At 41.5% G+C, this 17,672-nt stretch overlaps 1 protein-coding gene across 6 annotated transcripts in view; it reads left to right on the top strand.

The window, feature by feature from the left end:
- NRG3 (neuregulin 3) overlaps positions 1-17,672 on the top strand; it is a 930,932-nt gene that overhangs the window by 357,505 nt on the left and 555,755 nt on the right. The gene's annotated exons all lie outside the window — the stretch shown is intronic.

Here is a 17,672-nt window from a genome sequence, read left to right as displayed (position 1 = left end):
TGGCTGTGTTGATTTTCTTTATAAAGAATTAAAAAAAAAAAAGGCAAAGTTGTTTTGCATTAATACTTTGAGGGATGAGTAAATGATTTCCCTTAAATCACATTTTCCTGACAATGAACATGGAGGGAAAGATTATTAAAACTGATCGCTCATGGTGTCGTTTGCACACCTCAAACAAATAGGTGGGGCTGTCTCCATCAGTGAGCGCCATGTGTTGGTGTGATTGATGAATTATAATTAACCCTGGCAACATGTTTTACCGTGTAACTAGATCAATCGAAATTAGTTATCCTGAGAGACAGTAAAATCGCTTCCATCCTCAGCTTGCTGCCGCAGGTAATGGCCTTTCCCTGGAAGAGTTCTCAAAATATAGTGAACAAATACTTTGCTGCTGAATCGACGTCTTAAAGTAAATGAGAGGTCAGTGGGATTGAAATAACTTTCCTTGAATGAGGGGAGTCTCCAGGCTGATCTAAGCACAGTTCCCTCAGGAGCTGAGGATTGGAGTAGGGATTGGGGGCAGTGCTGATTAACAGTCGAGATGAGTGCATAATTAAAACAAAGTAAGGGAAAGGGAGGGAGAGGGAGAGAGCTAGTGTCTGAGAACTTCTCTTCCCCCACCCAAAGGGAAAAGCTGAGAAAAGCAACCTTATTTTCTAAATTCATATTCATGATGGTGCTATAGCATGCATTGACACTGAACTTTATATGATATTATATCAGGGCAAGAAATATAGATCATTTAATAGTTGGGTTCCCTTTGGCTCAGCATGTCAAGGGGCAGATTCTTCTGGGTGCTGCCTTTGACAATGTGATGCAATCAATCTAGCCTAGGAAAACCCCCCTGTGGGAAGACTTTGTCCCAAATGTTTCCTCACTGCACCCAACAACATTAGCCGTCAGATATCAAGCAATGATTTGCTTTTCGTGGTCTGTGTAAAGCTTGATGAAGGGCTTTGGAAGATGACCAAAAGCACTACCCTGAACGTTTTACAGTTATCCGACCACATCTCTTGTGCTTTTAAGGGTGATTGGAGGCATTTGGGAGGTTTGACTTTGGAAACTCTGCAAAGCCTTCTTTTAGCAAACTCTTTGACCTACGTGCGGGCTGCACTGTAACAAAACGGCCTCTATGCTCACTCCTCCTGCAAACCTCTGCTCCCAGTAAGGCTCCCAATAAGGCAATTATTTATCTTTGTATTAGCAAGGAGTACTCTAAGCACGCCTCTGCATGAGACATGGGCAATTAAGTAGTGGGAAGTTGCAGTTTTTACAGGCCTCCGGTGACCATCCATCCTGTGCCAGCATGGCCACCCACAGCCGACTCATGCCTGCTTGCTGGGGAGAAACCCTTGGACCCAGAAGCAGAAACACTGAAAATGACTAGTGTTGTTTCATAATTGTAGTCTGATTAAATAGATCTTATTTTTATTCTCTTTTCTCTTTTTTTGTGTAAGATGTCTCTTGTATGGAAACTTTCTGAGACAGTAAACTGTGGAAATAATTATGAGTTTAATTTGGTGCTTTTATGAACTGGAAACCTTGGAGTGGCATCCTAGTGCTCTTACCAAGTTGCGGGGAGAGAATGGAGGAGCCATGTGTGTGCATATGGCGGTGCCAGTAAGAGTGGTCGAGGGCGCTGCGCACAATGCTGTCGCCCCCCGGCCTTCAGAGCCTCGGTGCATCATGAGCTCTGCACACACTCTGTGTTGAGACCCCTCTGGGGAGCAGACCTAGAAACGGGGGAGGGCCTTTCTCACTCCCACCTCACTTTCGTTTTCTAGATTGGATTTCCCTCGGCGTTTTCAGTGGAGAAAGGTCACATGGCTTACTTTTTCCCTCAACTACTTGCATTATCATAGTGTGGGCTCCTGAGCTGGCCTCCGTCTGGGATGGAGGGCGGGCAGCAAGACATCCAGTCATCAGCCCAGATGGAGAGAGCATGACTGCTGAGTGGCGTGCAGGAGGGAAAACAGGATTTAGCCCTAGGGAGGAGATTTTCAAGGAACTCATTAGGGCGACAGGACTCCCTGTTGTGATTAAGTGGAACTATTCGGAGAAAACTTAAGAGTTCTAGGTATGACGCATTAGCCAGGCAGAAACAGCAGAAGAAGATTTCGGGTGCCAAACTGAGCTGCTAGTGGTCGGAGAGGGTGGGGAGATGCGGGGGTGGGGGTCGAGCTGACCACTGGGGCACGGGTTACCACCAGGCACTTAACCTGAAATGCAGTTTGCAGGAGGGAGAGTTGGGACACTCAAGAGGATCCGGGAACCGAGTCCTGAAAGTGATTCCAAACTCCATCTTCTGCCAAGAGAGTGTGGATGGGGTGCTAGGAGCTTTCCCTGATGTGGTCAGATGTGAGGACCCAGGGAGGGCAGCTCGCGTCTCATGAGCACTGGATGTTAGGTTTCTCTTGTATTTGTTTTGTATTAGTTTTTAATTTAGATTCATATCATCTGTTGGAAATACTCATTCCAATAGGAAGAAATAAACCTAGAAGATAGGTTTGCCATAGGCTGGCTGTTCCAGAAGTCACATTAGTTGGTTGGCTTCATTCTGCATTTTTCCTAAAGTCTTTTGGTAGCAAGCAGAGTGGGCATTTTTTCCCCCTTATCACAGCTACTATATTCCAAGCCTGTGCTTAGACGGCTGTGGATCTCAGACTCAAACACCCACAGCGGGCAGGTAGAACTGTAAGTGAGGGGGCAGGGCAGGCAGGACTGGGATGAACAGGAGAATGCGTACCTCGTCCAATGAAAGTGCCTGGTGCTGCTTCCGACATTTTTTTTTTCCAGGAATGGATATATATCTGGCAGATGACTGGATTTTTAGTAGCAAATTTTTAATTTTGTAAATTACAACTAATTAGAATAAAACCTTGGATGACATAGCTGGTTTGTAAGCCACCAATTCACCCGCTCTGGAGTAGGTGATTGTGAGCCGGTGAAAGTTATGGTTTCTTGTTTAGAAAAGTCGCTTCCTTGTCACTAGCGTAGCCTCACTAGTGGTGAGTCCTCTAGCAGCCGGGATGCTACGTCGGATGTGGGGTAGCAGAACGGAAAAGCTGTGTAATGCAGAGGTTCAAAGGGCACCTTGGTGCCAGCCCGCCGGAACCTGAGTTCCCACTGGCTGCCTACCAGCCATGCGACCTCATGCAAGTCCCTTATCAATTCTAGCCTCAGTTTCCTCATTTACAGAATGTGGAAAATAAAAGCATGTGCTTCATAAGAGTGTCAGATGATTAAATTAGCGAATACACCTTAATGGCAGAAGTATTTGCCCTCGCCATTAGGGACGAGGGAGTATGGCGGGACACGGTGGCCCCCGAGTGACAGCCTGGGGACCAGCTGTATCCAGTCCCCTGGGATGCTTTTCCACCAACCTCCCAACAATTTTCCTGATTCCAAGGGTAGGACCCAGGTGTCTGGGTTTGCAGCGTACTTCCCAGGTCACTCTGCTCCTTCCCCTTTGGGGGAACCACTTGTAGAGTGGAGAGAGCTTGGTCCTTGGGCTCAAAGTCTGGCTCTTCTATTTACCAGCTGTGTAACTTTGACCTCTTGTCCTCCTCCATCTTCATCTCAATCTCTTTGTTTTCCTAATGTTCACAAGCATACCTTGCACTGCGAGGAGCCAACGTCTCCAGTACAGCTCATGGCACATTACACATACTCCAGAACCCTGAGTTCTCCTGTCCCCCTGGCCTCAGTCTAGTGACAGTCCCACTACCAAGCTTGGGACATACTCCTAAGGAAACAGAAAGGAAGAACATGGGATTCCAAGGGTGAAGATTGGGTCCTTTGTGGGCTTAGTTCATTTCTTCTGTTGACCTCTGGTAAATTTGTTTGTTCCGCAGTGCCGTTCAGGAGTGTATCCATGGCTTCTCATATTTCTTTGCACAAATAGAATTGAACAGCCTGCATTCAGGCTCCGTTATTTTTTGAGAAAATTAATAGTCATATTAACATGTGATGCTTTCTGGCAGTACACAAAGTCAAGCTTTCATTGGAAAATAGCTATTATAACTCAACAATTTAAGTTTTCTATATGCAACCTTGATTCATTTTTTTTTTACCAAGAATAGTTCAACCTATACATAGTCAGGAACAAAGATGTGGGAGAAAGAAATCTCTGGCTCGGTTGGTATGCAACACTGTACTGGAGCCTAGGGAAACTCACACACAGCAGTAGGCTTTCAGTAATGGAGATGCAACAATATCTATGATGGTTATGCTAAATATATCGGTGCTTGTGAATTTCTCAGGCCAAGAAATGTGGTTTTCCTGTTGCCCTGGATCTGGAAGGTGCCCTGATGCCCAGCCTCACAGTGGGTCACAGGAATCACCTGTTGTGCCTCCACACCCTGGTGCCCATCACAGGACATCCTTTGAGTGCAGCTCTCCGTCATAAAACTCTTTAGGTTTGAGACTATGACTGTTTCATCTTCGAATTTTTGACAGCCCAGAACGTGCCAAGTCTCATAGTGGTGCTGAGGACAGGGTTCCTGAATGAGTGCATAAATGAAACTGGGGTTAGGATTAGGCGTTGGAGAGGCTTATAGTTTGTTTACAGTTTGCATAGGAGGAAAAGAACAAGAGGAGAGAGAGAGAGAGAGAGAGAGCAAGTGCCATTGTTGTTCCTAACGTGGACTTTCATTACGAATTGTTCCAACACGAAATACACGCCCAGAACCTTGAATTAACTGGCACTCGCTGTGTGCCATCTGACAGTAGTGACAAATGAAGCCACTTCAGGACTGGAGCCAGTATCTGCGTATCAAGGAGCTGCAGAGATGACAGTGGAAAAGAGCCTGGCAAGTGATGAATGCTCAGATGCCTATGCCAGGGAGCCCCTTGCTCCAGAGATGGATAGTTTAATTGTTCTTGAGTTGCATTCATACCACAGACACCATAAACAACTTAGTTTAATCAACCAGAAACGTGGGCTGTCATAGATTTAAATTCATAGCAGGCTTTGAAGGTTTAGCAGGATTCACGCAGACACAAGCGTGAGCATGAAAGACACTGGGCTCATCCCCATGGCTGAGGCTGGACTATCTTTTTGCCCTGCCGAGTAGACACTTTATTAACAAGTGATGGTGTTTTATCAGACTTCGCATTCAGATCAACGTCTTTTCCATTTAATCTCTTTCTTTGAAAAGGTCAACTTTTCTACCAAAAAATTCTCTGTCTTCTATTGTTTTCTTAATATATTTCTCTACTTTCTTCTTTATTTATATGTCCTTTCTTTAGTTTTTGCCCCAACTGTTTTCTAGATGTCAGTTTAATTTTAACAACCCTAAAAGGCATGGCATTGAAAATTCAGGGTCCATGAGTGGACAGTTTTTTTTCCTTTTCTTTTCATTTCTTTAAAAAAATTGTTCACCTGCTACTTCAGCTTAGGATGTATTGACCATCTCAAAGATGCTAACTTCCTTCTGATAGCAGGTTTTCTTTTCATTTAAATCCTAGGAATGTATCGTTCCCTGGTTCTACAGTGTATGCATTTTTCTTTCTTAATTGGCACTTGCAATTATACAGGAAAACACATTATGTTTAAGACCCATTTGGCTTTAAATTAATATTTTAGCTCTGTCTGAAAAATCCCCTAGGAGACTATTTCAGAAATAGATGGTGGCGAAACTGTCGTTGCTAACTTACAAGTTGGCTGGTTGATACCATCCCTTTGTTCTGAAAAGGACTTAGATGTTGTTCCCTTCCACTCGGCCTTGAAAAGCCAGTGCTTAGCCCTCAGCAGGAAACAGTTCCTCCCGGCTCCCATTCAGTCAGTGGATACAGCTGTCAGAGGAAGAGAGCAGCTTATGGTCACAAAGTTAAGAAAAAGAGCGCCTGCGTCTGGGGGTGGAAACTTGAATGATCAAGTTGTTATAAGACGAAATAGATCTTCTGACTTTGAGAAGCAGGAATCAGTACATTTGGGTACTTTGCTTCCCGGATGAATCCCATCTCTTCTTCATATGACCTACATTCTAAAGCTTGCAACTACCCGTTGACCCAACTCATGATAAAAAAAAATGCAGCTCACTTTTCCAGCTAACTTTTAAGATGCCCTTATTTTATTTACTTACTTACTTACTTACTTACTTACTTACTTACTTACTTACTTATTTATTTATTTATTTATTTATTTATTTATTTATTTATTTATTTATTTATTTATTTATTTATTGGTCTTGTAACCGATTCCCCAGGATGAGTGACCTAATTAATAAATTGATGGACTTTACAGTCCGTTACAATCCATTATCCAGGCACGAAAGTGATAGATACTATTTGGCCAGAGCAAAGAGCTTATCAATAATTTTGTGCCAAATGAAAGTACAGGACCTGACCCAGGACACAGGCCAAGGCTGGTGGCCGGAAGGAAGGGAGGGAAACTCCAGGGGTTAGAACCAGTATGCCACTCTCTGCTCACTACCGTGCTTCCTGCTCGACGAAGCTAGCGTGTCTGCCTCCGAATCCTGGTGTCCCCAGGGACTTCCTGCCGAATCACTCACCTTCTCTTCACGTAGCTTTCCAACCACAGGTCTTAACTGCCCCACCTTCAGGGTAGGGCTTCATTATTCCCCCAGATTCCTGGGTTTATTTTCATGGAAGGAGCAATTCTGCTCTTGTGAGCAGAATAATTAGGAACTATCCTTGAAGTTTCTGAGAGGGGGACAGGTAACCAAGTACTGATTTCCTGGTGGTAGACAGTCCTAATTTTCAAAATGGGATGGCTCTGCCGAGCAGAGGGTGTCTGTTATGGATTTATCCTACCCACAAAGAGCTAAGCCCACCAGTGTTCAGGTTTTATATCTTTATGGCCTTCATATTCCCAGTGTGGAGGACAGGGTGGGAGGGTAAGGGTCTAAAAAGTTGTGTTAGAGACTCATAAGCTTTTGGTTTCAAAATGATTTGGCCAAAGAACTTATCCTGAAAGACCTTAGTTTGGGGTAAGTTTCAAATGAAGATAAAGAAAAGACAGCAATTATAGATGGTTAGCTGCATTTAACATCTGATGAGAGTGGTGGTAGTAGTGGGGTGTGTGTGTGTGTGTGTGTGTGTGTGTGTGTGTGTGTGTGTGAGTGTGTGTGTGGGTGTGAGTGTATTTAAGATGGGAGTGTTCTGACCACAGGTTTTAACATTGTACACAAAGGACAGAGGAAAAATTCACATAAAAATTCTGTCTAAATGTTCACTTTTTAATCTACATACCTAGTATCCCTAACTAATATAGCAAAGCAAAGATAATTTAATTTTTCATCCCCTTTTGTAAACATTTATTGGAGGATTATTTCTTGAGGAATACTTTGAAAGACCCACTCTAGGGAAGTCCTGAGCTCCTGGGGCTCAGTGATCTGGCACGGAGGGAGCAGAGGGGAAGAGCTCATTGAATTCCTGTAATAGCGGGAGAATGTGACAGTCTGAGAAGAAGGAGGGGACTGTGCTGGCTAACAGGGCCTGGAGAGAGAGGGTCAAACAAGAGGGGGACTTCTGGGCACGGTGGGTGGGCAGAGTGGGGTAGGGGGCACCTTGGGGGAGAAGAGGGAACACTTCTCTGAGATTTCTAAAATATCTTTATTTTTTATTGTTCAAAATCTTTTTTTTTTAATATAAGACTTATTTTTGTGGACTCAAATCTGGACTGTACTCTGGATTTGGGCTGGCTTAGAAGAACACTGAAGCTGATGGAGGAGAGGCCAGAGCTGGAGAGACGGCTGGCTGTTGGTTGGTGTATTATGAGCAACCTGAGGAGGGTCCCGTGTCTTCTGGTTTCTTTACACTTTGGCCCAGATCTCCTGGGGTTGAACCAGTAGCCATGATGTAAGTTGGTCATGGTCACTGGGGCTAAGTTCCAGGCCAGCAGGGTTTACATGGCAAGTTTTCCCAATTCAAGATCGATACTCAGGACTTCATTCTGGTCCATTTCTATGGACACAAAACATGTTTGCGATTCTGTATAAGGGGAACCCCAGTGGGGTCCCATTCATTGCCTCATGGCTTCTTGGAAAATTAGGAGATACAGTTCTCTTTGGTGCTCTGACATTTTCTTACAATCTTCTTTTTAGAACCTGATTCCATTCAAATGAATTACCTGTGCATTTATTGAATGGTGAAATGGGGTTTTACTTCTGTTTATTGAGACACTGCTGTACACTTCCCATTTCACTTACATTAGTTAGTTCGTCTAATATTCTCAACACTCTTGAGTTTCTGGTATCATTCCTATTTCATTTCGGAAGAATCTGAGGATCAGAGAGGTTGAGTAATTTACCTGGTGTCATTCTTTTCGTAAGTGGAAAGGGCTCAGCACTCAGAAGCGTGTAAAGAAGAGACCTTGTTTTTGCTGGTCTGTCTGTCAGTGGCCAGGGGTGCGGTCCCTGGTGCCCTTGCAGTAGGAGTTGGGAAGGAAGGAGGAGGCAGCTATCCAGACCCAAATGCCGTGCTGTGCAGGATGTGTTCCTTCAGTCAACACAGATGTGTTAAGTGCCTACCACATGCCAGGCAGGCGCTGTTCCAAGTACTGTGGTTAAAACCGTACAAAAGGAATTCTCTGCCGTCTGGAGTGCAGTTCCAGTGGAATGGGGGCTGTCATGGGGCGGTGACGCTGACTCAGTCATTTGCAAGCCTACCTAGACCCTTCATTGTTGAGGGGTTTTACATTCCCTTTGATGGATGACACACTAGACATGCTGGCTTGTCTCCCCACACAAGGTGTTGTGAAGCACAGTTATGAGTCAGGGCACAAGTCACTTGTCACTTTCCAATGGAGCAGACCTCCTCGCCAGCCGGGAAGCCCATATTTGGTCCCATCAGCATTAACAGGCTAGCGGTAATGACCGCTAGACCTGGGCACCTCGTCCCATCCCAGGCTGTGATTCGTAGGCATGTGTTTCTTTAGGAAAATTGCTGTTACTTCTTCCCTTAGGAAGTCTTTCCAGGAGCAGGGGCCCCTCCTGATTTCATGCTGGTCTCTGTACTTCTCAGCTTCTCTGTGGCCTGAGGTGCCGGGGACACTGAGGCAGTGACTCTCTCTCCAACTTGGTGTCTATCAACCTGGACTTTGGCAATGTCACTTTCTGAATCTACCCTTCACTCCATCAACACTAGAGACCAACAGAGCAGGGTGGTTGGGGTGTGCAGAGGGGTGAGTAGCATTGATCTTCCCATCCCCTACTCCTCCTCCCCAAGAAAAATTTCTTCCTTCTTCCTTCTTCCTTCAGCTATAAGAGACACTAGAGAAGGCCAACAGTTAACTAGTTATATTATGATCTGTTTGGAAAAAGAGCCAACTAATTGCACCGTAGAAAACTCATTATACAAACAGGAACATGAATTCCAATCTCTGTGAAAGATTTATTGAGGAAAAAAAATGGTAGTAGAGTAGATTCAGGGTTATCTTTATAATAACAGAATTCTCCTGGACATTTAAATTTGCTTTCTTGAGTTGGGATAAAGGATTAATTTACTGGAATTGCAATAACGCAGGCTGTGTCCGTGGGAGTTTGTTACATATGAAAATAATATTAATTTCCTCCAGCTTACTATTTTTTTGTCATGAGGTTTCACATAATATGTACCTTTATGTCTTTTTGTCTTTTCCAGACATGTGAAAGCACTAAACACAAATTTTTTTTGCCTCAATATTTTTTTTCAACCAGAGTTCTCAAAAGAATGATTCCTCAGTTAATGTGTACATATATTTTTGCAAAGTGGAAAGTTCATTTAGCAATTGCAAAAGAAGTAATGGCTTTAATAACCACTGCTCCACTTGGCGTCTGCCTGCAAGCATTGTTAGAGCAACAAGCATCACCCTGTTTCCTTTGAAGGTTCTATTTATGCCTTTCTAATTTTGACTATATTTTGACATTTTCCAGTAAGTATATGGCATCTGTTGAATAAATGATCACTCAAAATGGATTTGCCTCAGTTATCGCTCTACTTTTAATCTCCTTGACTACAAACTCACCTTTCCTCCCTTCAGCCAACGGTGACACCTGCTTCCTTGCTTCAGCAGCAGCAGCATCTGAAAGGACTTCAGGTTGCCCTTTGCCTTAAAAGGGGTCCTAACCCCCTGACTTTTGAACATTCCTACTGTTCCTCCTCTTACTGCATTTCTATTGTATGCATGGTTTTTGTCTCAGCGTTTTCAGAGAGTAGTTTTTGCATGTAGCCCATTTCACTGCTCTGATAAATAGCCAACAGTCACTTTGAAGCCACCATGTTACAATTACTTTGCCTAATTATTGACTTTTTGCTGTCAAACTTGGATTAAGCTTTGACAGCACCAGTTTTCAGATTGTATTTCCCATTGCATCCCAATGGTAAAAACCATTGGAAAACCCTCCTCTATTTCCAGAATTTCTCTAGGTGCCCCCCAAACCTACCCTCGTGAAACTTAGTCTGGCAGCTCGCTTTACTCCCGTCTTTGACCTCCTTTCTCTTCCTAGCCCTCTGATGGACGGGCTAGATGGTACGTGCTACCCTGGTTCTGGCCTTTGACATCCTCCCAGCATATGTTCTGCTTCACGTCTCACCAAGGAGAAAAAGTTCCCACCTCCTAGGCCCTCCTTCAGCTCCTCAGAATTCATCCAAAAAGAGAAATGGCACCAATGCCCTGACACGCAATCCAGTGTGATCTGAGTCTGTTTCCTCGAATGGAAACCACTCTTTGGCCATTCCAGTCCCTCACTAAACTCGGTTCACATCTTCATTCCGCCTCTAAATGGACAATTTATTTGACTCCAAATGAAATTAACCTTGGATGGATAAAGCATTTTTTTTTTTTTGATGAATGGAAGCTATTGAGTCTGTCTTCTCTAGGGCCACTTCTAGAGTGACTAGGAAATATCAGATATTTTTAATAAAAGTATATTGTGTGAGTAAGAAACTTAGCCCTAACATCGCTCTCCTCACGGAGTGCTGGTATAGTTGCAGGCGTGGGTGTTTCACGTCCGTGCCTGTGTCACATCCACATTGCACTGCAGGATTTCTTCAGTCATCCTTGAAGAAATTTATAAAGACCGTGAAAATTTAAAAGCTGTATCAGTATACCTTCTCTGATCTAGGCTCCTGTTTCACAGCATGATTTTCCCTCAAACTGACGCTTACACATTTCCTTGGGTTCTTCTGTGTTTTTCCTCGTCTACTTATATTTTTTATTTTCCACTTTAGAATATCTGAATTTGCACTTGAGGAATGTAAGTACTTGAGAATAGTAGCTACAAACCAATCAATACTGATCAATAGAATCAGTGGTTCAATTTGTTCCCTTGTAGCTTTTGGCTTTTTATTCTGTTTTTTTTTTTTTTTTAAAGCATTTCCAGAAAATGGCAATCCATAGCCACAGGTTTTTAAGAAACAGTGAAAAATGGAGGTATACATTTCTGATCAGTTTAAGTAATGTGTACAAATAGATCAAGAAGCTCAAAGCTGAAATTTAGATGATAAAATGTAAACATGTGATTCATGTGCTATCCACTGACTTAAGACAAAAACATGTTGCCATGTTCAACCTGCCTGTGACTACTGTTAGATCTTATTTTTTTTTAATAGACATGACCTTGGTCTATTTTGTTTCACTGAGAATATGACTAATCCTTCCCAAACTTAATGAGAGTTGAACTAATGCAATGTTGACTATCAACAGCTGAATTCCTGAAACAAAACCAAATACGACTAGTTTCATTTAAAAATGGAGATGGGACTCTATGAAACAGAACAAAGATTGATGGTTGTGCTGTAATAGAATTGGCTGGTGGCCCAGCTGTAGGCATCATACAGGAGTGTCAGGTGTATTGTAGTGGCGTGAACAATGAGCTCAGTGTCAAAACTTCTGTGTGACCTCGATGAAGTCTGTTATTTGTTATCAAGGGTACATTTTTAACAGATGAGACCACTGGGGTCCTGAGTAAAGTGGAGAAGAGTCAGACAAATTTTGCGAACAGAATCTTAAGGAATCCCACTGGTCGTGCTGTCTTTTGCACCCTGGGAGGTAGGCCATGGGCAAGTGCAACCTAGTTCCCGAAATGGACACTCTAAAAATATCTGTTAGAGGGGAAATACAGAAAAACTCTTTCCTCTGAAACCTTTCAGCCTTCTCTAGCTATCACACACAGTGATTTTATTTAGGAGGACTTAGTATGTTATTTTTAACCTCTTACCTTAGTTTGCAGAGGTTTGTTCTCATATTTATATTATCAATATTTTCTCAGCATCTTCTACCAGTCGGTAGACTATCTTGGAATTTGTTCTTCTCTCCAAATGTATTCACTAATTCAACACATATTTATTGAATTTCCTATGTGGCAGGTTCAGTGCTAAGCTCTGAGAACCCAAAAGTGAACACAGTTTGGGGGGAGAAAACCCACCTGCTTTTGGGGAGTTTAAGTAATTACATCAAGTAATGACATAGGTAAGTGTGAAGTTATCACTATATTAAGTGCTGTGAACAAGAGATCTCGGTGCGATTGATGCACAGAATGGTGGCTTTTGCCTAATCACGGAGGTGCACCAGGCTCTCCTGAGGGAATAACCGTTTACCTGGCCTCTAACGGATGAGGCTACTTAACTTGGCAAAAGGTGGGAAGAGGGGCAACCCAAGTGGAGGAAATGACATGCACGTAGGTCCTGTGTTTGGCAAGGAGAAGGGTCAATGGAAAGTCACTGTGGCTGGAGTTGGGAAAGGAAGAAGGAGGCTGGGTACATAGTGATGAACAAATGTGGTGCCTAACATTTTGGGCACTTAAGAGTTTATCCTCAAAGCAACCAGAAGCCATCTAGGTTTATTAGGCAGGTTTGAGTATGGGTGAGGAAATGTGATCTGGTTTGTGTTGGAGGAGACCATCCTGCCTCCTGTGTGGAGACTGGCTTGGAGGGCTTTCTCAGTGGCTGCAGGTAGACCAGCTCGAAGGTGCTAAACTCGTCTAGATGAGATGTGTTCATAGCTGGGCTGGTGGTGGTGGAGGAAAGCAGATGATATGAGCTATCATTAGAAGATAACTTTAGCAGAACTTGAAGACTGAGATTTGAGGAAGCTGTTGATCAGCATCAGGGCAGAAGGTGAATGTCGATATTGTTTAGAATATGAATATCAGCTAGTAGAGAGGAAGATAATATTTGTAACACAATAAGGTTTTTTGACAAGTCTCTCTGCTTAGTAGAGAAGTGGATGTAGGCTGACCAAGAGTAGCTCCCCTTATTCTGACCAAAGTTGCCCATAAGAAAGTCCCCAAACCTTTCTGACATTTCAGTTTACTGAAGTAATGCAGGTGAAAACTCTTTGTAATATACATGTGTGTATGTATACATACATATGTATTGGATTGCATTGTAAAAATATGTAGTTATAACATCTGTTATAGTATACATATGCTATTTATTACATTTTATATATTAATATTTGTGTTACTGCATTTATTGTTATGTATTATTTTCTTTCTTTCCTTTAAGGAGGTCATAGTCTGGCAAGTATTGAGACAATATACATACCAATACTGAGAAAAAAATCTGGAATCTATTTGCTAAATTTATTTCTTAGCTATCTAAAAATGGGGAATTAGTGGGTTGATGCTTGTTTTTTAAAGTCAAATGGATCATTATCATGTTAATAGATGGCTTTTAAAGTCTATTGAATATGAATTAATTCTTACATGTAATGCATTTAATACTTATAATTTTGCTAAGCTCCATCTTAAATTCTCATCTTTGTCTAACCTTGGCAACATTTTTAGAATGAGGATGAGATTCATTAAGAAGAAATATACAGGGAAAAATCTCAAGTTTGTATTTAGCTTTTGACACTCATCATTAAATTATGCAAAAGGATGATAAACTTTGTCAGCCAGGATCTATGATCATTGTCCTTCCGACTCCACTGCTGAAACTCCTTTGTCTTTCCTCCTAAGGTACCAAAACCACAGAGTACTTCCTTCAGTGTAGACAGAATGCCCCATCTACAAAGGGTAGCAAGGCTAACTCTAAGGTTATTTTCTAGCGTAAGTATAAAAGTAATCTGTCTTTAGTTTTAGGATGTTGTGAGAAGTAGATACAGAGAGAGAGTAAGAGAAATGTGGATTCTGTGTTCTCATACCCAGACATCCTTTGGGGTGATGGGAGAAGCTTTAGATAAGAAAGGGCTGAGGTGGACTTCTCAAGGAGACTGCACAGCAGGCTTCCCAAAATTACCTGGGCACTGTCAGCTCAGAGATGCCCCAGTGGATCAGAGCGATCACGATCATGCAGAGAGGGGGGGTTTCTCGGTTCTTTTGAGCCTTGAGGTGAGTTGACACCCAGCAGCACGCCTTGTGGCCTAAAGATGGCAGCCCCACTGGGAAGACTGGGTTTAAACCAATGGGCCAGTTTCTAGATAAATGATGTGGCAAAAACTCAGAACCCTGCAGTCACATAAGATTTAAATGAACGCTGAATCCTTGAGGACCAAAGGGCTGACTCGCCCTAGCATCATAATAATAGAAGTAACAGCTGATATTCACTGAGTGCTAATCTAAGTGCTTTACATGTGGTTAGTGACTTAGTCCTTTTTCACATAACACCTGTGAAGAAGTTACTCTTAGAGTCTCCAGTTTACAGATGAGAAAACTGAGCACAGAAAGGGTGAAGAATTTTCTCTGCATTACCCCGCTAATAAATGGAGAGCCAGGACTTGATGTGGACAGTCTGGTTCGTAGACTGTGCTGTGTCCACTCTCCATGAACAAGTCGTCCAGGGGCTACAGCACGGAGGCTGGCATGGTTTAAAATCAGGGCTCCACGTCTGGCTCTCTAACTATTTTTTGTAAATGTTTTATTGGAGCACAGTCATGCTCATTCATTTCTGTACTGTCAGTGGCTGCTTTGATATAACACCATCAGAGCTGAGTAGTTATGACCGAGACCACAGGACCTCAAGACCTGAATTATTTGCTGTCTGGCCCTTAGCAGAAGAAAGTTTGCCAGCCCCTGTAGTAGATAAGAGGTATCCAAAACTCCAAAAGGTATCAAAAGGCATCCAAGGAATGCCATGGATCCAAGGAAATCCCCCAAGTATATGCAGATGAAAAAAATGCCCAAGTCTTTCATGAGTATCTAGGTACCTTTTTAGCTGAAAAAGCAGAAAGGAGCATTTTACCAAAGAACAACCCTCTACTACCTGAAAACACTATTTTAATTATTGGCTTGGCCTAAGCTGTCGATTATAAACCAGATTAGACATTTAGTCAGGGGTCCTGGAAGAACGCCAGGTAGTTACATACAAATAAAGAAGTACAAACACATTGATTTGGGGAATTAATAGATATTAGAAGCTACTATTTAGGTTTTATGTTAATGAAAAGTCTTTTTTTTCCCAAGATGCCTACTAAGTACTTATGGGTAAAATGACATACTGTTTTCTACTTACCTTAAAAAGCTACAGAAAAATATTTTAAATGCATGGAGTTTGGTGAAAAATATAGCCAGATTAATGGTACCTGTTGAGGCTAAGTGATTAATGTATTGTGGTTTCTTACACCATTATTTTTACTTTCATGTGTTTGAAAATGTCTATAATCAAAAGTTTAGAAATTACTATGTAAATTATGAAGGCAGTTCCCATATTTTCTGATGAACTGATTGCAGGAAACCTAGTATCTTCATTATATACTTCTCACGACATTCGTCCCTTATTTTCTTTGTCCTATCAGAAAAGAGCTGATGAATTGGCTGCACGCGTACATGAGACAAAGAGGGCAGGACACCTGTTGGGCAATTACAGGTTGTTTGACACCTTTGTTTTGTCCTACTTGCCATCACTGCCAGCATGAACTGAAGTACGAGGGTGGTGGTGCCTAGCACAGGAGAGCTCCCAACCACAGAGCCACAAATGAATTCACAGTGTCCTCCTGGAGTCTCTTATTTTCCCAGAGTGGATAGATGATGAAAATGCTTGGGCTTCACGTCAGACCCTCTGGAAGGGAGGCAGATACACACTGAGTTTAAAAGCCCCTTTTGAAGAAATTTTCCAATTATTGAAAAAGTTAGAGGTAAAATATATATAAAATACCTCTTGCAGCAATTAATTTGAATACTGCATTTCATCAGTGTTTGTGCTGTGTTTTAACAATGATATCTAACACCTGTTATAAACAAGGTTCTTGTATGTCAATCAAACTGACAATTCTGAAAAAGATCAGAGAACAGTGTTTTTTATGCTTCTCCACCAATCCATCCCTGCCACTATAATTTCCATTTTGATTTCCAGTTTGATCCCCAAATCAGATACATCAGTGCCTTCTTAATTTTCACACATTTAATATTTTTTTACATTTTTTATTGATTTATAATCATTTTACAATGTTGTGTCAAGTTCCAGTGTAGAGCACAATTTTTCAGTTATACATCAACATATATATATTCGTTGTCACATTTTTTTCTCTGTGAGCTACCATAAGATCTTGTGTATATTTCCCTGTGCTAATATTTTTAATATTTTAAGGTATATAATCTGCATTTTTCTATTTGAAGGAAATGAGGTTCTGTACATAGCCAGTCATTTATGCTTTGAATACTTACTGATGCCAGTCTCCAGGCAGTACTGCAGGCATGAGAGAAGGACCAAGAAGCAAAGCAGAGCCCCGATCTTACCAATGTTATATTCTATAGAGTCTTAAAATCAAACCGCTGCTGTTGCACTCAGGTCATCTACAGTTTAACATATTTTTGAATTAATTCTAACCCATTCTGAAACAGACAAATTAAAATGCCCTCCTGTAATTACATATTTTGTCCCAATCTTCTTGCAATTTTATTTTTGAATTCTACTGCATTTATTTTCTATTTTTACTAGTAGTAGAAGTAGTAGTAATTGCCTTTATTTCTAACAGTGAACTGTTTTATCCTGATGGGTAGTTTAAAGCTTCAGTCTCACCTTGTCTGACACTGATATTGTTGGTTGTTGTTATTATTATTATTATTATTATTATTATTATTATTATTATTATTATTATTAATTTTGGGGTTTGCTTTTGCCTATCTTGTTGCCCAATCTTCTTTTATCTGCCAGCTATCGATGATGACTTTGCTTCAAGGCTTTTTTTGGCTGTTTTGCTTTTGGTGTGTGTAAACAGCATATGGCTTGAGTCTCTTATATAAACCCATATAATTCACTATCTTTTGATATGAAAATTGACTCCATTTACACTGAGCATGACAATATATGTCATTTTATTCTTTCCATCTTTTGTTTATTATTTATCTTTCTTTCTTTTTCTCCTTTTTCCTTTTTGAAGAAATGTGATCGAGTTATTATTTGCTTCCTTTTCCTGCTTGATCATTTGGGAATTCTATTTTGTAATTCCATTAAAGATTTACCTTCTTCAGAATAAAAGCCCGTGTAATATTTTAAGTGATAATTTTATTATAACCTACATTTATTTTATGAATTTTTATATAAGAAAGAAATAAAAAGTTATTCTAAGAAAACATATACCATACTCATAGTCACATGTGCTATTTAGATTAAAATTAGAAACTCCGTCTTTCCGTCCTGCTAGTCACATTTCAGTTTATCAAGAGTCGTATTTGGCTAGTGGCTACCACAGTGGATAGTGCACATTTAGAGAACATTTCCATCATTGCAGAAAATTCTACTGGACTGAAATGGTTTATTTACTACGTACATACTTCACATACTAC

Source organism: Camelus dromedarius, chromosome 8 (genome assembly GCF_036321535.1).
Source record: "Camelus dromedarius isolate mCamDro1 chromosome 8, mCamDro1.pat, whole genome shotgun sequence".
Lineage (NCBI taxonomy): Eukaryota > Metazoa > Chordata > Mammalia > Artiodactyla > Camelidae > Camelus > Camelus dromedarius.
Note: the sequence above shows the minus strand (reverse complement) of the source record. Positions and strands in the feature narration are given on the sequence as shown.